This window comes from Mobula hypostoma, chromosome 5 (genome assembly GCF_963921235.1).
Source record: "Mobula hypostoma chromosome 5, sMobHyp1.1, whole genome shotgun sequence".
Lineage (NCBI taxonomy): Eukaryota > Metazoa > Chordata > Chondrichthyes > Myliobatiformes > Myliobatidae > Mobula > Mobula hypostoma.
Window position 1 is genome coordinate 69728378 of NC_086101.1, and position 21899 is coordinate 69750276.

Below are 21899 nucleotides of genomic sequence, written 5' to 3' on the forward strand. Positions count from 1 at the left end.
TGTATCACTCTGGGTCCCATCCCCCTCGCAAATTAGTTTAAACCCTCCCGAACCATGCTAGCGAACCTACCTGCAAGGATATAGCTCCTCCTCGAGTTCAGGTGCAACCCATCCAATCTGTACAGGTCCCACCTTCCCCAGGAGAGATCCCAATGATCTAAAACTCTAAAACCCTGCTCCCTGCACCAACTCCTCAGCCACGCATTCAACTGCCATCTCCTCCAGTTCCTACCATCTCTGTCACGTAGCACTGGCAGCAAATGATAAATTTGCCAAGGACAACTGTTGTTGGCAGAACTTTAGACCGTGTCAAGCAGGCATACGGAAGTGAGAGAGATCAGCTGGTTGAGAGATTTTGCATCAACAACCCTCCACTCATTGTCACTAAGACCCAAGGAATAGTTTGTGGACTTCAAGAAAGGGAAGTCAAGCGAATAGGGAATACACACCAGTCCTCATCAAGGGATTAGCAGAGGAAAGGGGGAGCAGTTTCAAGTTCCCGGATGTCAACATCGCTGAAGATCTATCCTGGCCCCAACATATTGATGCAATTACAAAGAATGCACAACAGCAGCTATATTTCATTAGGAGTTCGAGGAGGATTGGTAGGTCGGTAAAAAAAGCTTCCAAATTTCTACATGGAGCGCATTCTAACTGGTTGCATCACTCTCTGGTATGGGATGGGGGGGCACTACACAGGGTCAGAAAAAGCTGCAGAAATTTGAAAACTCAACTAACACTATCATGGGCACGAGCCTCCCCCACATCCACAATACCTTCAAAAAGATGGTGCCTCCAAAAGACAGCATTGTCATTAAGGACCGCCATCACCCAGAATATGCTCCAGCAAGGTGGAGGTACAGGAGCCTGAAGACACACACTCAACATTTCAGGAACAGCTTCTTCCCCTCCGCCATCAGATTTATGAATGGACAGTGGACAAATTTCATGACGTGCCAGTGATATTAAACCTGATTCTGATTCTGGAAATTGTTAGAAATAAGTTCTGGGGAACAGGGGTTATGTTCACTTGCAAAGGCACAAACTGATGAAGAGGAATCAGTACAGTTTTGTACAGGGAGGTTATGTCTCACACACCTGACCAATTTTCTAATGGAGGTAGCCAAGGAGATTGATAAAAGCAGTGTGGTTGATCTTGCCTGTATGAACTTTAGTGATACTCTTGACATCATCCCATGTGGTAGTTTGGTCTCGAAGGTTAAGGCATAGGATATGAGGCATATTTGTGAAATGGATCCAAAACTGATGAGGTGAAAGGACACAGAAGGGACAGTTTTTTTAAAAAAAGAAATCTGTAACAAATGGCGTACAACAGGAATTGGTGCTAGAACCATTGTCGTTCGGAAGTCAGAAGTAGAATGAGTAAGTTTGTAGATGATACTAAAATTGATGGTGTCATACATTATGAAGGTTGTAATGGCTACTTGAAAAAACTAACACCACTTGGAGATTAAGCATGGGGTTGGCGGGCTGGTTAATTAATGCTGTATGATGTGCCTTCTGATCCAATCCAATAACAAGAATTCAACAATTGAAGTAGTATATTTGATTTGTTATTAAACCACTAACAATACAACAATCTTGAAATGATAAAGCTAATGAAACTAAATCTAGAGCTATAACAAAATAAACAGTCTTAACATAATAAACATACTTAAGCATTCTTCAATGTAATTAAGCTACTTAAATGCATTTAAGCATACTTAAGTGAATTTAAATATAATTAAGTGGTCAACAAAAAAAATGATATCATTCCCAGCTCACTCTCCAGCTCAAAACTAACTGACCCAAAGACAAAAACATGAAAATACAACCAAAAACTCTTTGCTTGTGCTAAACCCCCACCCACTTGACTAAATACATAATAAACACGCAACATAAAACACAATGCCAATAGAAAATAGACACATGGCTGCTATAAATGTTTTAGAACAATATATTGGTACATAGATCTGCTGGAAAGTTTGGCGACTTGTGGCAGATGAAATTTAATCTAGCGAAGTACAGGGTTATTCAGCTGGGATCTACAGAGTAACCGGTATGGACCTTCGTGGCATTTAGGTACAGAGGGACCTAGGGGTACTGGTCCATAGCTCCCTGATTGTGGCAATGTAGGTGGATAGGTTAGTGAAAAAGAGCAGAACAAAATTCAGAATAGCGTTACAGATACAGTGCAGGTAGACACATGAGTTACAAAGGCCAAGATGACGTAGACTGAGAGATTAAGAGTTCTTCTTTATTGTACAAGAAGCCCATTAAAGAGGCTTATAATAGTCATACAGCAGCTGTCCTTCAGCTTGTTGGTGCTTGTTTTGTATCTTCTGCCCAATGGATGAGAGAAAAGGAAGAGAATGAGCAGACTGGGACATCTCCTTGATTATGTTGGTTGCTTTGCCGAGTAAGTGGGAGGTGTAGACAGAGTCACTGGAGGGGAGGGGAGTCTGGTTTTCGTGATGCACTAGACTGTCTTCTTAACTAATCCAAAAGCTTTCTCTTGGGCAGAGCAGTTGCCATACCAAACTGGAACGTATATGGATAGAATGCCTTCTATAGAATATTTGTAAAAATTATTGAAGGTAATTGGAGACATATTTGATTTTCTTAGCCTTCTGAGGAAAAAGAGGCACTGGTGTGTTGTCTTGGCCAGATGATCTGTGCCGTGTCTGAGGATACAACTAAGCACGCCATCCAGGCCTATCTCTTCCCCTGGGTTGACCCTCAGGATGGATAATCTAATGTCTGCATGGGTGACTAGTGTGTCGTAGGTGGTAGGGCAGGTGGTATCATTTCATCATCTTTCTGTTCCAAACATCCATAGAATGCATTAAGCTTTACAGGGAGAGATATATTTTTGCATTTAGTGTAATTGCCTTCTGTCCCTTGAGAAAAGAGATGAGAAGCCACTGATTATAAATGGTGGGATGCAATACCTTTCCACATATTTTAACAGAAAAGCTGTAGGCTATTAGTTGCCCAAGTTCACAATAATTATATAATTAGTATGTGTCAGCAGTGTGCTTTGGTGGGAGTCAACCCTTTGATGAAGTGGGAGGACTAGAAATGGGAAAAGCTCACTCTCAAATCTATGAGATGAAATCGGAACCCAGGAATGCCAGGGTTAAAGCTTGAGGTGCATTTAATACCTCTGGATCTGTACTTACGGGAATTTAAGAAGAATGATGGGGGATCTTATTGAAACCCACCACAATATTAAAAATCCTGAATGGAGTGGACATTGATAGGTTATTTTCAATAGTAGGAGAGTCTAGGACCAAAGGCACAGCTTCACAATAGAATGATGTCCCTTTATTACCGAGATGTGGAGGATTCTCTGGAATTCCTTGCTACAGTTCCCCATCCCACCTCTCAGCAGTGCAGCATCCAACTATCCGTATCTAAAATTGTCTTGAACTATATGATGGTTATTTGTATTGTTGTATACCTCTTTAAAAGCTGGCATCAGAGATCACACCCAAACGCCAGCATCTGCAAGAATGTGCTATATACCAAAAGAGAATACTGCATTGAAACCATCATCACAGGTTTGTAGGTAGCTCAAAGACAGCATATAATGACTCACCAAGAACTTGACAAGGATTTGACAAGGAGTGCTTTAGTAGAACTAAAATCCGGTTACTGGTGACAGCATTTTACAATGTGGTATCAGAAAGCTGTTTGATCCTGTTATATCAACTCTAAATATGGCATTACAGACAGTTCCTTGGTTACAACAGGGTTCAGCTACTGAGCATTGCTCCTAACTCGAACTGTTTGCCTCTTGGAGATGCATCAAAACAGCTGTGTTGGGAACGTGAGCAGGGGCAGGAAGAGTTGACACCAGCCGGTCGCTCTAACAAAGTGAGTGAATAGTGTGACGGACAGCATGGGGCTGCCATTACTCAGTGCCCAGCTTGAGCCAGCCCCGATCATCGTGGATCAGTGGAAGGAGGATGAAGTAGAGAAGATATTCGGAAATAAGACCATAAGACAGAAGCAGAAGTAGGCCATTCAGCCCATCAATTCTGCTCTGCCATTTCATCATGGCTGATCCATTTCCCTCAACCCCATTCTCTTTCTCCCCTTAATGTTTCACACCCTGACTAACAAGAACCAATCAACCTCCACCTTAAATACACTCAATGACCTGGCCTCCACTGTGGCAATGAACTCACATTCAATAGATTTCAATAAGATTTTCCCTCATTCTTCTAAATTCCAGCAAGAAAAGGCCCAAAGCCAATAATTACTCCTCATACTATAACCCTTTCATTTCTGGAAACCTTCTCGTGAACCTCCTCTGAACCCTCTCCAATGTTAACACATCCTTTCTTAAATAAGGGCAGCTCAAAATACCCCAAGTGAATCCTCATCGGTGCCTTCTAAATCCTCAACATTACATTCTTGCTTTTAAATTCTTCTCCTCTCAAAATTGTATTTGCCTTCCTCACCACTGACTCAACCTACAAGTTAACCTTTAGGAAATCCTACATGAGGACTTTCAAGTCCCCTTACACCTCACATTTATTCTATGCTTTTATTCCTTCTACCAAAGTGCATGACCATTTACTTCCCGACACTGTATTCCATCTGCCACTTCTTTGTCCGTTCTCCTAAACTGTTCAGCTCCTACTGCAGCCTCTCTAGTTCCTCAACACTACCTGCCCCTCCACCTATCTTCATATTGTATGCAAACTTGGCCACAAGGCCATCAATTCGGCCATCAAAATCAATGACATACAATACAAGAAGAAGAGTTCCCAACACTGACCCCTGTGGAACACCACTAGTCACTGGCAGGCAATCAGAAATGGCTCGCTTTATTTCAATTCTTTGCCTCCTGCCTATCAGCCAATGCCCTATACATGCCAGTATCTTTCCTGTGATACCAGGGGTCCTTAGCTTGATTAGGAGCTGCCGTGCAGCACCTTGTCAAAGGCCTTCTGAAAATCCAAATACACAACATCCACCGATTCACCTTTGTTTATCTTGCTTGTTATTTCCTCAAAGAATTCTATCAGATTTGTCAGGCAAGATTTTTCTTAAGAAAAGCAAGCTGACATTGACCTATTTTATCATGTGCCTCCAAGTACCCCAAAACAAAATCCTTAACAATTAACTCCAACATCTTCCCAACTACTGAGATCAGGCTAACTGGCCTATATAACTTCCTTTCTTTTGCCTCCCTCCCTTCCTGAAGAGTGGAGTGATATTTGTTATTTTCCCGTCCTGTGGAACCATGCCAGAACCTAGTGATTCTTGGAAGATCATTACCAATGCCTCCACAATCTCTTCAGCTATCTCTTTCAAAACCCTGGTGTGTAGTCCATCTGGTCCAGCTAACTCATCTTCCTTCAGGCCTTTGTTTCCAAGCAGCTTCTCCCTAGTAGTAGCAACTGTATTCACATCTGCCCCCGACACTCTCACCTCTCTTTTACTCTTTATGTAGCTAAAGAAACTTTTGACATTCTCTTTGATATTATTGGCTAGCTTACCTTTATATTTAATCTTTTCCACCCTTATGGCTTTGTAGGTGCCTTGGGTTGGTTTTTAAAAGTTTCCTAATCCTCTATCTTTAACTGTATTAGATGTCCTCGCTTTTGCTTTTATGTTGGCTTTGACTTCCCTTGTCAGCCATGCTTGCATCATCCTGTCTTTGAATACTTTTTCTCTTTAGGATGTGTCTATCCTGTGCCTCTGAATAGTTCCTTGAAACTCCAGCCCTTGCTGCTCTGCTGTCATCCCTGCCAGCGTCTTCTTGCAATCAATTCTGGCCAAATTCTCTCTTGTGCCTCTAATTCCCATTACTCCACTGTGATACTGAGACATCTGACTTTAACTCCCTCTCAAAATGCCGGGTAAATTTTATCATACAATGATCTCTGCCTTCTAAGGGTTCATTTGCCGCAAGCTCCCTAATCAAATCCAATTCATCACACAACACCCAAACCAGAATAGCTGATCTTCTAGTGGGCTCAGTGATAAGCTGCTCTAAAAAGCCATATTGTAGGCATTCAGCAAATTCTCTCTTGGGATCCAGCGCCAACCCAATTTTCTCAATCTACTTGCATGTTGAAATCCCCTACGACTATCGTAACATGGGGGATTTTCACATGCCTTTTCTATCTGTCATTGTAATTTGTAGTCCACGTACTGGCTACTGTTTGGAGGCCTGTATATAACTCTCATTAAGGACTTTAATTCCCATCAGGATATTTTTACCCTTGCATTTTCTTTACTGTGCCCACAAGTATTCTACTGATCCTGTCAGCTCTGAGGATTTGATTTCAATTTTTACCAACAGTGCACACAATAACCTCTGTCTACCTGCCTGTCCTTTCAATACAATGTGCATCCTTGGACACTAAAGCTCTCAACTATGATCTTCTTTCAGCCACAACTCAGTGATGCACACATCATACCTACCAAACTAACTGCACTACAAGCACATTTAATTCATTCCACAAACTGCCTGCATTTCAATATAACACCTTCAGTCCTGTATTCATCGCCCTTTATAATTTTGTCCCCTTTTTACACTGCAACTCATCCCACTGTCTGCAATGTTGCCCTATCATCTGCCTGTCCTTCATGACAGTCTCACTACACATTGCCTATGTTTGCAAACCAACTACTCTATCATCAACACGAGAAAATCTGCAGACGCTGGAATTTCAAGCAACACACATAACAACACTAACTGGTGAACGCAGCAGGCCAGGCAGCATCTCTAGGAAGAGGTACAGTCGACGTTTCAGGCCGAGACCCTTCGTCAGGACTAACTGAAAGAAGAGCTAGTAAGAGATTTGAAAGTGGGAGGGGGAGGGGGAGGGGGAGATCCAAAGTGATAGGAGAAGACAGGAGGCGGAGGGATGGAGCCAAGAGCTGGACAGTTGATTGGCAAAAGGGGCCCGAAACATTGACTGTACCTCTTCCTGGAGATGCTGCCTGGCCTGCTGCATTCACCAGCAACTTTTATGTGTGTTACTCAATGGTCAATCCAATCACTCTGGTTCCCATCCCCCTGCAAATTAGTTTAAACCCTTCACAACAGCTCTAGCAAAACTGCCTGCAAGAATATTGTTCTCCCTCAGGTTCAGGTGTAACTCATCTCTTTTGTACAGGTCATACCTTCCCCAGTAGATATGCCAATGATCCAGAAATCTGAACCCCTGCCCCCATGCACCAGTTCCTCAGCCACTCATTCAGCTGCCAAATCATTCTATTCTTACCCTCACTATTGCATGGCATGGGCAGCAACCCAGAGATTACTACCTTGGAGGTCCTGATTTTCAGCTTTCTACCTATCTCACTATCTCTCTTCAAGACATGTTCACTTTTCCTACCAATATGTACCAAGATTTCTAGCTGCTCATCATCTCCCATTAGAATGTCATTAACCCAATCTGAGATCTCCCTGACCTTGGCACCTGGAAGGCAAAATACCATTCAGGTGTCTCTATTGTGTCCACGGAATCTCGGTTCCTCTAACTATGGAATCCCCTATCATTACCACAGTACCCTTCTCCCTTCCTTTCTGAGCCACAGACTCAGTGCCAGAGACTTGGGCACCTACTTCCCGCCTGGCAAATCCATCCCCATCCATCCACTCTTCCAAATGCACATTCAGATGTATGGGCTGTCCACAAGCCAAGCATTCGTAATTCATGGAGTTGTACATTATACGTAAACAGACTCTTCACCCACCCCCACCCCCCGTCGATACAAAAAAGAGATGTCTATTGGGCATCATAACATGGGAAGACCTGTACTTACTTACTGCCCTAAATGGCATCAGCATTTAAGGCAGCAATGAAGGTCCTCCATTTCTCTGTCCTTGGCCATCTTTTCTCTTGTGAACCAGGGGTGTTTCAGGGCCTTCATTTCTGTCTCTGCTTTAGGGCACCAAGTGACTTTCGGCTCCCATGTTTCCTCTGTCCTACAGGGGCCCAATGAAGTGCTGCCTTGATGATGGGAGTTGGCCTCTCTTCTCATCACATGCCCAATCCATCTTCAACATGTCCTCATGATGACTTATCCTCTTGGTGACACTGAAGGAGTAGTGCGTGGTTGCAGATCTTTCTTGGCCAGAAAATACGGAGGATCTTCCGAAGGCCCGTGGTGTGGAATGACAACAGCTTGGCAAAGTCGCTGTCCGTCATCTGCCAGCATTCTGAGATGTATAAGAGTGTGGACAGAACACAGCTCAGGTACAGCTTCACCATAGTGTGGACACCATACCTGGTTGATCCCCACATGTATCTCATTGACTTGAAGATATTTCGATGACAAGAGGCCTGGGCAGGGATGGTAAGGACCCATGTGCTGAAGTATCCAAAACAAGAATCAAGACACAAGCTCAAGACTGAGATGAAAACCTGACAAGACTAGATAAGAAACCAAACAAGACAGTAATCACAGAGTGAACCAAAGATGAGCTGACAATTGAGCACCAAACCTGAGTTCAGTTGCTCTTTAAATATCCAAATGCTGGTGCCAAACATGGCCGCCAATTAGCAGAGCTGGCCTGAATCGTTACGGGGACTGCATCGGCTGTCCTTACTCCAGAGAATTGGAGCATCTAAAGACAAGAAGCTGGTGCAGTCAGGGGTGCACCGTAACAGCCCAGCTCCCCTATGGCCGACTCCTGACAGCCCTGGCTGCTCAGGGTAACATTGACCATAATCATGGATCAGAGCCAGGTCCAGGATGTCCCGTTCTGGAACCCAGCAATGGTCCTTGGGTCCAAACATGTCCCAGTCAATAAGGAACCGCTGAACACTCTGAACAGATTGTGAATCCAGATTTCTTTACTGTAAAATCCTGTTTCCCATCAACAGATCCGGGTAGCAGCGGGCCGATGGTGGTGGGGCTAAAGACTAGTACTCACAGGTTTCAACCTGGATACATGAAAGTTGGGATTGATTTTAAGAGTCTTGGGGAGCTGCAAAGTGTAAGTGATTATACTAAACACTGACTGCAGGATGGCTGCTGCTGCAACTTTTGGTTGAACTTTGAACAGTTCAGCGTTGAAATTGTCATGTCCTGGGTCTTTGTTGTTCTTTAATGATTTAATCCAGCAACAATCTCTTCTTTCCTGGTTGGATCTGTGTTGACATTAAGATCCTCTCCTGCCTCTTGTATGTCAGGTTCTTCATCTGGTAGTGGTCTATTCAGTAATATTCTGAAATATTCCATCCATCATGCTTCTTGCTCTTTCTGGTTTGCTCTTGTTACTCATGAGACCACTGGATCTGGCCTGGAACTTTACGATTACCAGTTTTGAAATCTTGTACATATTTCCCTCAACTGGCTGGTGCTAAGGTTGTCCGTGTTTTCTGCTGTATCCATTCTTTGTTTGTCTTTCCAGCTTTGTATCCTGGACAAGCCTCACTTCTCTCCTTGAAGACTGAGCCAAACTATTCCCACATTGTGTCGATCTTCTCTATTGACACATCCCTGTCAAGGACTTGCAAGGCCTGAAATCTGTTTTTAAGCTGAATGATGAAGATAGATCTCACACTGAGCTTTTCAACATCAAAACGTCTTTGTACATGCATTCTGGTCCCAGTGCTTCTAAGCTTGCATTTTATCACTGCTACAACAAGGTGGTGATCACTTCCTGTATCTGCTCTTCTCTTCACCCTTACAGCCTGCAGGGAAGGCCTCCACATGTAACCGATCATCAAATGGTCAGTCTAGTTTTTGTCATGTCAGTTTGTGGATTTCACAGTGTGGAAAGAGGGTCCCTCCTCTGACCCAGGGAAGACACATGAACGCTGGAGGAACTCAGCAGACCAGGCAGCCTCTACGGAAAGGAATAGACAGGCAACATTGGCCAGATTGTTCATGGCACAGAATTCCAGCGGTCTTTCACCATTGTTATTCATCATTTCACATCCATGTGTGCCCATGTCCCAAGTGAAATGTGAGTTGTTATTTCCCACTTTGACATTTAGATATTCCATGAAAATGATTATGTCTTAGACCATAAGACCGTTAGATAGAGGAGCAGAATTAGGCCAATCAGACCATGGAATCTGCTCCACCATTTCAAAATGGCTAATCCAATTTTCCTCTTAGCTCCAATCTCCTGCCTCCTCCCCATATCTTTTCATGCTCTGACCAATCAAGAATCTATCAACCTCTACTTTAAATATACATAAAGACTTGGCCTCCACAGCTGCCTGTGGCAAAGAATTCTGCAGATTCACCACTCTCTGGCTAAAGAAATTTCTCCCTATCTCCATTCTAAAAGGATGCCCCTCTATTCTGAGGTTGTGTCCTCTGGTCTTGGACTCTCCCACCATCAGAAATGTCCTCTCCACATTCAGTCTATCAAGGTCTTTCACCATTTGATAAGTTTCAATGAGGTCACCCCTCCTGGCATGGTGTTAACTCTACCTCTGATTGCAGCTGTTTGCCCTTTTCTTCAATGTCACTGCCACTAGTTGGAGCAGAGCATTGGGTCGCAGTTATGTTCACTTGCTTCCTTTTCAGCCTGACTCTCATCAGCCGACTGTTTGATTGGTTTCTGCTCCAGCAAGCGCTACTCAATGCTTTTCTTCCAAAGGACAGCTGCACCATCATGACACTATCCATCTTCCCTTCCTGAGTATAAACCTGTTTCACCAGTTGCTGCCTTTTGTCTGCCAGACCCTGTCCATCTGATTTCACTGATACCCAGTACATGCAGGTTGTAATGATGCATTTCTGCAGTTATTTGTGTTAGCTTACCAGTGTTGTACATGGTTCATACATTCCAAAGGCTAATTTAAATCTTGGTCTTGGTGGTTTCAGGGCTCCTTTCGCCAGGCCATTAAAGGATTCTTCAATGCTGTTCCATAACAATTTTTTGACCAGTCAGGGTTATTAGTCCTGTGCTGGACCCCCAAACCTGGAAGACTGGTGGGCCACTCTTAGTCTGGGCTCTACATTTTGACTTATTTTGCATTGGTGATCACCATTTTGTTTAGCATGGGGTAGAGCTACCATGGTGCTTAACAGCAACTTCAAGCTCATCTGTGGAAACAACTTAATTTCTACCTTTGATGTTTCCCTTTTTCCTTTTTGGAGTGGGTGGGGTTCTGTTGGGGGGGCTCACAAATGGCCACTTTTCGAAATCCTAAGGACACAGCCTAGAAGATAAGCACACCTTCAGGGTTCCAAGGCTTCGCGGCCCTGTGGACAAACTACTGCAAAGGCAGAGACAGACATGACAAAAAGATGAAAATATGAAATGAGAGACAGACCAAGGAACACACACAAAATGCTGGAGGAATTCAGCAGGTCAGGTAGCTTCTGTGGAGAGGAAGAAAGAGCCAACTTTTCAGGCTCAGATGCTCCATCAGGACTTTCCTTTCCAATCCTGATGAAGGGTCTCAGCTCAGAAAGTTGGCTCCTTATGTGTATGTTGCTCTGGATTTCCAGCATCTGCAGAATCTCTTGTGTTTTTGACAGACAAAGAAGCAATGGTGAGTGCAACATGGAGAAATATGGGATCATGGAGTCAGCAGGGGATCTCAAACCATATCCAGTTAAGGAAATGAAAAGCCACATTGCTGAGATCAAACATTTCCAAGAAAATTTGAATTGCTTGGCAAAAGTGTGCCATATCTGAGTGGTAACTATTGACATTCATGTGTAACTAGTCCAATGAATTAAAGAGTTGGTCACAGCAGAACTGTGACACATTAGAAAGATGATGGAAGTGAGGTTTGTGACAGCAGGTGCCACATTCTATGTGACGAGCATTGAGGAAGATGTCACGTACCACAGGGAAAGCCAGTATCTAAGGAAAACTGTGGAAGAGTTCTCAGAGCCTGGAGCTGATACTGAGTTGAGAAGATGCACTACAACCTCTGCTGCAGAATAAGAATATCCAGTGCAAAGTAGCCAAAATGAACTGAAACCAGTGATGTTCAGAACTGGGAGAAATGTTCACCAATCCAAATGTCTCAGGAACTGTGCACTGGAGTGGAACATGTTGTTGGATTGAAAGGACATGTTGAAATTTCATGCTGAAGGACAGCAATTTGTTTGGAACTACAGCATGTAAATGTATTTCGGCTTATTGGCTCTGTAGAATTATGGGCATTCCATTGTGTTAAATGTTGAGATCTATATCTACATAAATGTAAACAAGATGTAAATGATGATTAGAGAAAAAGGTGCTAGAAGTAGGAAATAAAAAGAGAAACTGCTGGAAGCAGTCAGCAAGTCAGTTAGCACTTGTTAAAAAGAGAGAGGGTCAATTTTTCAGAGAAAGGAGCTTTGTGCTGATCCTTACAGGGCCACACGATTCTATCTGTTGCTCTCATGGAGACTTCAGAGGTTTCATTTCACCTCCACAAGTGCCACAGATCACTTCACCGAGACCTTGGCTCCATCCATTGCAAAAGCCAGGATCTCTCAGTGGCCAAACATTTTAATTTCACTTTCCATTCCCACACTGACATGTCTGTCCACAGCCCTCTCTACAGCCATATTCAAGCCTGAAACGGATTGGAAGTCCGGGTACTCTCCAACCTCATGGCATGAACATCAATTTTTCTCATTTCTGGTAACCACTTCCTGCTGTTCAACCCTCCAGCCTGGTAATACCTTATTCCTCTAGCCCCAGCACCCCATCTCCCCAGCCCTCATGACCTTCATCTCCCTCCATCTGGTTCCCTTTATTCCATGATCTACTGTCCTCTGCTATCAGATTCCTTCTTCTTTATCCCTTTGCCTTCCCCACCTATCACCTTCCAGCTACTCACATTATACTTCAGTTCCCATCTCAGCTGAATTCACCTTTCACCCAGCAGCTTCTGCTCCTCACCCCCTCCCCCGACTCATTTATTCAGATTTCTGCCCCCTTTCTTTTCGTTCCTACTGAAGGACATTGGCCCATTGGCACACAAGGACAGTGTGTGTGTGTGTGTGTGTGTGTGTGTGTGTGTGTGCGCGCGCGTGAATGCATATATGGCCATAGATTCCAATACTATCTTACACCTGTGACACAAGTTCAAAATTCTACTTACAGGGCCATTCTAGGCATCTACATGAGATTTTCACATGCCATTGTCTCCCAATTCCATTACCTCTCCCAATTCCATTACCTCTCCCCTCTCCTACCTGCCTATCATCTTTAGCCACTCCTCAATCCACCAGTCACCATGGATGCTTGTCTCAACACCACCCTTTTCCTTTTTATGCTGGCCATTTTCCCTCTACACTCTCAGTCCTAATGCAAGGTTTCAATACAAACATCGACAATTCTTTTCTTCCCACAGATGTTGCTTGATCCACTGAAATCCCCTAGTAAATTGTCTGATCCACACCACAACACAGAGATTGGTGCCATTTCTGCACTGGCGCAAGTGCAGAAGGAGAGTCACTGAAGCCTATGAACAGTTCACTGACCTCAATAAGAACTCTGCAGAATTAAAGGAAAAACAATAAGGGGAGGGGAGTGAACGTCGACTCAGACCATGAGAAGCCTGCATTGGGCATTTTCATGCCTTACAAGGCGCAGTTTGGAAGTCTGTGTGGGGCGCCGCTCCTCATACAGACACTAGAGCAATGTGTGGTTAAGTGCCTTGCTCACGGACACAAACACGCTGCCACAGCTGAGGCTCGAACTAGCGACCTTCAGATCACTAGACAAATGCCTTAACCACTTGGCCACGTGTCCAAAACAATAAACACTAGGCCAACTGGAACAAAAAGAAGGGAGTTAAACCCCACCACAATGAAACACTAATTGGCTGGAATATGCACACTCACAAACGTGATTGCTGAATATGCTACAGGGTCTATGTTTGTGACATGGCCCACTCCCTAGGCGCCAGAAGCCTGAGACTGCCAGAAATCCTGGATGAGAGGCTTGTCCCAGGCTATCATGGGCCAAAAGCCAAGAACATCCCACAGAGCCTTACCCTTCCTTATCCATGAGATACTGGACCCTTACCCACACCCAGTGAGGGACACCCCACAGAATATATCAGGGACCCACCCACTAAGTGGGGAGAGGGAGTGGGGGGGCCTTCTCCATGAACACTTGTAGTGTTGGGCCAACTCCCCCATCAATGTCTTGGTCAGGGAAGAGTGTGGCTGGATTCCCTTTGACATTCAAAGGGAGACATGCCAGTGGAGAAAGACTTGAGGTTATTATAGACAATCTCTGGCCAAACCAATTGGAAGCTCCAGGATGAGGGGTTGGAAGAGACAAGGCAGCTCATGCTTATCTCCAGCTCCTGATTTACTCTCTCAGTGTAACCGTTAGATTGGGGGTGGTAACCAGATGAGAGGCTGGCTATTGCTCCCACAAGAGAACAGAAGGCATTCCAAAAAGGGGGCGGGAACTGTGGTCCTCAATCAGACATTATGTCCTAAAGGAAGCCGTGCAGCCTGAACTCATGCTGGATCATGAGGGTGGAGGTCTCACGAGCCTTTTGGGAGCTTATGGACAGCAATGAAGTGGACAGCCTTGGAGAATCAGTCCATAACCATCAGACTGGGACAAACCAGTGATGAAATTCACCGAGAGCCAGGACCAGTGGCAGCAAGGCACTGGCAGCGGACATAGCACTGCCATGATGTATTGTTCTGGGCACAAGTGGAACAGGCAAAAACGAAGTCATGGATGTCCTGGAACATGGCCACCAAAATCGGCTCTTGATAATTTCCAGGGTCGGTTGAATTCCTGAATGGCCAACCAGAAGGAACGAGTGAGCCTATTCCAACACTTTGGGGTGCACTGTGCCAGGGGCAAACAGCTGGTTGGGAGGTCCCCCACCTGGGCCTGGTCCGACAGTTGGGCACCCTGCACCTCTGCTCTTATTCCCAAAATCACCAGAGCAGGAAGGATGGCTTGTGGATAGGCATTATCCTCAGATATGTCGAACTGCCGGGGGAGAACGTTCATCTTGGTATTCTTGCTGAGGGGATGATAGGTGAGGGTGAAATTAAACTGGGTGAAGAAGAGAGCCAAACTGACATGACAGGAGTTGAGTGTCTTGGGCTCCTGAATGTAGGAGAGGCTCTTGTGATCTGTCCATACAAAAGAAAGAGATGCTTTTCCCCCTCCAGCCACTCAAGGGCCTCCTTGGCAGCCAGAAATTCTTAGGTTCCCAATATCGTAGCTTTACTCAGTAGGGGTCAAGTGATGGGAAAGAGGGGCACAGGGGTGCAGCCAGTTATCCACAGAAAAGCACTGGGAGAGTATGGCTCCAAAGCCAACATCTGATGCATCCACTTCGACGATGATGAACAGGATGGGTCTGGACATTGCAACACTGGGCCAGTGGTGAAGCATTGCTTTAGCTCCAAGAATGCTTGGGCTGCTTTACTTGTCCAGTGAAATCCTGAATAGGTCTTCTTGTTGAGTGTATTCATTGTGGCCATGAAGTTTCTGATGAAGCGGTGATAAAAGTTTGCAAACCTCCATGAAGCACCTCACCTGTTTCACCATAAATGGTTTGGGCCACTCTATGATGGCCTGAAATTTACATGGGTCCATTTGAACAGTGGAAGGGATGGGGATGTAGCCCAAGAATGATACCTGCTCCTGCGGAAAACAGCAGGGGTTTGGCCAAACCAGTGGCATCACAAGGTACATAGTGGCCAGTAGAGCTGTTGAATGCTGCCCTCCACTCCCCAATTATCTGATACAAACCAGGTTGTAAGCATTGCACAGATCTATCTTGGAGAAAACAGTTGCTCCTGGAGATGTTCAAATGCAGAGGCGAACAGGGGAAGAGTGTAGTGGTTCTTCAGTGTGATGTTGTTGAGGGGTCGGTAATCTATGCAGGGATGGAGCTTGCCATCCTTCTTGCTCACAAAAAGGAAGCTCGCCCCTGCTGGTGAGGTTGATGGATGGATAAATCCTCAGGCCAATGTTTCCTTGATGTATTCTTCCATGGCCACTGTTTCTGGATGAGAGAGGAAAAAGAGCTAGTCCCAGGGATGACTAGTACCAGGTAAAAGTCAATGGTGCAGCTGTACGGTCAGGGTGGAAGCAAAGAGGCAGCCTTTTTCTTACTAAGACCTCAAGGAGGTCAGTATGTTCAGCTGGAACACCAAACAGGTCCACACTAGCAGTTTGCACAGGAGGAGATAGGCTGACAGGGGCTTGAGCTGCATCCAGCCATGTAGATGAACATGCTGGGACCACCCAATCTGAAAGTTTTGTTGAGATAGCCAAGGAAGTCCAAGCACCAGCAGCAGTTCAGGCGTCTCAACAAAAGATGAAAGCGGTTCCCTGTGGTTGCCTTCTCGCACTAGTTGGACTTTTAATGAGAACTGTGCAGGAATAACAGAAAAACAATGAACACTAGGCCAACAAGGTCATTAACTAAAACTCTCAAACTGGAAGCTAACACTGGCAATGCATCTAGGAAGCAGTAATTAATGCTAAATGAATACTGCTTCTTTACAGCGTGAATCAAAATGGTACTCTTCTTTCCCAGAACAAGAACAAAGGTAAGCAGAGAGCATTGACTTTGCTGTGCTTTTGGTTAAATCTCAGCAAGACTGGCATGAGAGGAAGGGTGTTAATTACACTAATTGGCTGCAATGTGTATTCCCATGTGCATAAATGCCAAACCCATGCCACAGCCTGTCTTCAAGGGCATATAGACCTTATGGCAGAATCTGTGGTTGTGACAGCCTGCATTAGAGGGAATATTGTTGCCATTTACTGTAATGTCCCTCTCCGCTTCTCCATTATCCCAGAGAAAAAGGCAGACTGGCACTGAGAGGTGCCTTCACTGTAGGCTCTTAAAACTCCAAGCCACTGGATGCTGTACTCATTCAACAATTCAAATTTCAGTGCAGAACCTGGAGCTCTCGAAGAGTTGAATTCTCGTGATGTTCTGTTTCCATCAAAGGAACTCCCTTGTGGTCAATGCTTGGCTTCAATGAAATTCATAGGTGCCTGTCACTTTTCATCAACAGCACTACTTTGAGGAACAGATGCTGTGAAATAGCTCCTCCTTACCTGGCTTTTCATTCCAGTGCCTTTTCCACTTCTGTATCAGACTGCAGATACACAATATTAAGCACAGCTTTAAAAAGAACTCAGTAGAAGCCATCACTAGCCCCATTAAAATAAGATTTTACTCTTTGCGTCATCCTTGGCCACCATCAACTCTTCACCAGTAAGAGAGCTGAAAATTACTCAGTGTAGTATTGAGTGAAGTATTGTGACCTTCAGTTTTGAAACAGCTTTGTTTGGCTTCCTTTTGCTGGTTTCAGAAGACTATAAACATGTGAAAGACTGCAAACTGTTAAGTCCTTCGCACTGTACCTCACGTTTTCAGAACCGGTTGGCATTACTGAAAGTTTAATTGCTGGCAGTTGTGGGCACCAGAACGTGCACCTAAGATCTCACCAACTCACCCTGAAAGGCATAAGTACATAATGCCTGCAAAATACTGTCCAGCAAGAATGCTGTTGAGTTTCACATGGCTGCCCCAGTGATTTTTGAGAACAGGAAATGTGCTCCTGGGTTTACTGAAAGGAACTGGAAAGTAGGTGGAGCACAGAATTTGTAGTAGTGTAATTGGTGCAGGGGTGTCAAACAGACCCACCAGGTAACACAGGCATAACATTGCTAGGAAGGACTTTTCTGGAAATAACCTACATGCCAGCCAGCGTTGCAAGAAGTATTGTGACCTTGTGTAAATGTGTCAGTATTGGACGAGGAACCAAACACCAATTGCAGAACATGCAGTAGAGGATCTGTAGTCTGCAGCTATCTCTGACAAATATAGACATTGATATTGACTGTCAGTACATTAGCAAACTCAATCAGTCAAAGACTCCATTGTAGACTTTATCTTTCATCCCAATACTGCCCCAAGATTCACCTTCTCTTATTCAGCCCATGGTCATTTCACTCGAACATCCAAAAATGGTTTGCTGTCCTGTCTGCTTAGCCACCTTCTGCATTTGTGATCTATTGCAGATGACTGTCGTCAAGAACAGATAGATGGCACAACAGACTAGAAAGCAACTACCTGGGACAACAGGTTGATATCTCATGAGGAGAGAGCACTGGAAATAATAGCTGATGGGGTAAGTGAGCTCCAGATATAGGAGAAGTAGAGATTTTCTGACATTTGCCAAACATGATTTTTCTGCACACGAGCAATACTTTACTCACTACTCCAGGTGTTTTTACCAGCAAGGGGTTGCTGTGTTACCATGAAGACTCATTCCTAAGCACTCTTGATGAATGGAGCCTTCAGACATTGGGGCCGGAAATTAAATCTGTATATTAACCAGGTGGCACGAATGTTTACATGTTACTTCTGGCCAGCTGTTCACTCCAACAGAATCAAATGTTTATATATCGCAGCAAATCCAAAAACCAGCACTTTCCCATATTCAGCGTGCCATGTTAAAAGGACATATCTCTGGATCTTACAACAGACTTCTCTTTTCATGCACAGAATTTAAGCTGTTTAACAGACACTGCCACCATTCATGTATTCAGATACGTTTGACACCCAAATGTCACAAGTAAGCAAAAATGCTTGTGACGTGCCATGCAGGACTGAGAGAGCACAAGGTTCTTTCACCGTGGGAATTTTTGCTATTAGCACTTCCAAGATGTGAGGTCAAAGCTCGTCATCGGGCACATACTCAACAGCTTTGATAATCATAGGCAATGTAAGCCTTGCGAACATGACCAGTCGTGACAATCAACTAAAGGTCATCTTTCTGGTATAAGTGTCAAATGGTATTCTCAAACACCTCCAGAATTTTTTTAGGGTTAAAAAAAAAGGTTACAATAAACCTCTTTGCATTTATGACACAGGCGTGAGGTAAATATTGTTACATGAACATACCACATGTATCTCTTTTTGTTGCATGTTTTTTCACAAAGAGGATCTGAAAAGATACACTGCTATTGAAAAGGAACCACCACAAGAGTCATCTGCAGAGCAGGACGAGATACCAGGAGGAGGATGTCTGAAGAGAAAGCCCATAGAACACCTTCTTAGACACTGGCACCTTGAGGGAAGAGATTAGATGATCGATTTAATTTTCATGAGGAAACACACTTGACGCTAATAGCCTACAATCAAGAGAGGTGGAGAAATCATTAAACTGGCTCTGTTGAAGCAACAAACTATTTGCTGGAAGAACTCAGTGAGTCAAGAAGCACCTGAGTGAGAAAAGGCATTGCTGATACTTCAGATCAAAATCCTGCATCAGAGTGGAGAGGCAAGATGGCCAGCATAGAATCTGAAGTGATTGGTGGACTGAGGAGTGATGTTAGATTACAGGCAGGTACGTAGTGCCAGATTGGGAAGGTCAGAGGGGAGTGGTTTGAAATACAGAAGGTACTGGAGGATAGATGGAGACAGATAAAGGCAGAAAAAAGGATAAATATTCGTGGAGCAAGGTGAAGGGAAGGAGGGGGTGTGAAGATCGGAGACAGCTACTGAATAAGGGGAATAAGCAGCATCACTAAGGGCTACCAGAGTCGGACTCTGATTAGTAAAGGAGGTGAGAATGGGAATGAGAGATTAATGGCAGTTGTAACCAATTTGGGGGTGGTGTGGAACCTGTGTGTCATGAATGGTTAGAAGCAGGAGGGGGGAAAAGATGGCGATGGATGAAGGCAGGCTGGAGAAGTGTGGGAAAAGGAATAAAAATAGGACTGGAACATCAGAAATGATAGTCAAGGAAAGATGGAAGAAGATGGGGGAAAGCTAACTAAAACTGGAAAATTCAGTATTCATGCCATTAAATTGTGGGCTACCCAGGTAGAATATAAGGTATTGCTCCTGCAGTTTACATTGGTCTTCATCCTGGTAGTAGAGAAGGCCAAGGATGGCCAGGTCAATGTGGAGATGGACAGGGGAATTAAAATGTTCAGCAAGGGGAACTTGGGATGGCCTTTGCAGAATGAATGTAGGTGATAAGCAAAATGGAGACCCAGACTACCTAATTGTTTTCCCACTACAGAGGAGGCAACATCGGGAGCATTGAACGCAGTAGGCAAGGTTGGTGGAGCTGCATGCAAACATTTGCCTCACCTGTTTAGGTCCCTAGATGGCAGTGAGGAAGGAGCTGTCCCTCTACTGTGAGCCAGGAGAGAGTGCCGGGGGAAAGGGAGGGATGGGTGTGAAGTGATTGGCAGACCAGGGAGTTCCTGATCCCTGTGGAAGGTGGAAAGAGAAAGTGAGAAAAGCATGTGGCTGGTACTGGGATCTCATTGCAGCTGTCAGAAATGATGAGGGATGATATGCTAGATGTGCAGGCTCGTAAAGTGAAAGGGAGAACTAAGAGGACTTGACAATAGCTTATATTCTGCCTGGATAATTTACAAACAAATAGCTTCAAGATTGAGCATCTAATTTTAGGTTACACCCCGCTTTTTTTATTTTCCGTCTCCCTTCCCCTTTCCTGCTCTCCTTCTGATCCTTTCACCTTTACCCCACTCCTATCTACCTCCTCCCTTCACCATATCTTCATTCCCTTCCTCCTCCTGGTTCTGTCCACTCACCACAAGCAGCTTTCCAACACCCACTACCCCCCACCCACCTCCACCAAACTGGTTACAACATCTATTCACCTCTCCCCTATTGGTACCCATTCCATCTCCTTTATTTATCAGAGTCCAGCTCTGGTAGCCCTTCGTGTTCTTGCATTTCTCTCTGTCTCTCACCAGCAATTATCTCCTTTCTTTGCATTCCCCTCCCCCCTACCATGCTCCATCTGATTTCTTTCTCTTTTTTCCTTTCTCTCTTTATCTGTATCTGTCATTCACTGCCTACAGTCTTCCAAACCATCCCTGCTCAACTTCCCTCTCTGGTACACCCTCCCTCCTCAGTCCAGCAATCACCTCAGAATCCTTTCTCCCTATTCCACTGCTCCTCTCTGCTCTCAATCCTGATGCAGGGTTTCAACCTGAAACATCGACAATACCTTTCTTCCCACCAGACACACTGAGGTCCTCCAGCAGATCGTGTGTTGCTCAGGATTTCAGCATCTGCTGTTTTTTTTTTTGTCTCCCTGGCTCTCTTGAACAATGGATCCAGTCAGAAGTGTTGACTTGCAGGGAATTGTGAGCCCCATGATAGCAAGACATTTAGGTGAAATCTCCTGGGTAGGCATTCAAAAATGTTTGTTGCAATGTCCAGCCAGTCAGATTGGTTCCGTAAATTAAGTAAAGCCAAGGAAATCTCACTTCCACTTCAGAAGTGATTCCCCTTCTGTGCCAAATGGTGGTAATCTGTTAGAATTCTTTGAGGGTGAACAAGGAGAGGCAGTGGATATTATTTACTTAGATTTTCAGAAGGCATTTGATAAAGTGCCTCACACGAGGCTGCTTAACATGATACAATCCTATGGTGTTGCAGGAAATATACTGGCATGGATAGAGCAATGGCTGATAGGCAGGAGGCAGTGAATGGGAATAAAAGGGGCCTTTTCTGGCTGGCTGCCAGAAAAGTGGCGTTCTTCAGGGGTCAGTATTGGGACAGCTACTTTTCACATTGTTTATCAATGATTTAGATAGTGGGATTGCTGGCTTTTTGACAAAGTTTGAAGATGATATGAAGATAGGTGGAAGGGTAGGTAGTGCTAAGGAAGCAATGTGATTGCAGCAGGACTTAAACAAATTGGAAGAATGGGCAAAAAAGTGGAGAAAGGAATACTGTGTTGGGAAATGGATGATAATGCATTTTGGTAAAAGGAACAATAGTGCTGACTATTATCTGAATGGGGAGAAAATTCAAACATCAGAGGTGCAAAGGGACTTTGGAGTCCTCATGCAAGACTCCCAGGAGGTTAATTCACAGGTTGAGTCTGTGGTAAAGAAGGCAAATGCAATGTTGGCATTTATTTCAAATGGAATAGAATATAAAAGCAAGGAGATA